We start from the raw sequence: 205 nt of genomic DNA on the forward strand, positions 1-205 counted from the left end.
TTGCAATACATCACAACGGCGTGTCCCGGACTGACTTCAATGCCTATTCATATCACACTGGAATTTCCGCCATCGACGCGCGTTCTCGGCTGGACGCGACGGCCGCCGGATAACGCGTGGCAAATATTTGGCTCTCCGGATGAGGCCGGTTTCTTGATGGCGTTGTGGTTATTACTGTCTCGTGATATTTATTTGCTTTTGTTTT

This window comes from Penaeus monodon, chromosome 21 (assembly GCF_015228065.2).
Source record: "Penaeus monodon isolate SGIC_2016 chromosome 21, NSTDA_Pmon_1, whole genome shotgun sequence".
Taxonomy (NCBI): Eukaryota; Metazoa; Arthropoda; class Malacostraca; order Decapoda; family Penaeidae; genus Penaeus; species Penaeus monodon.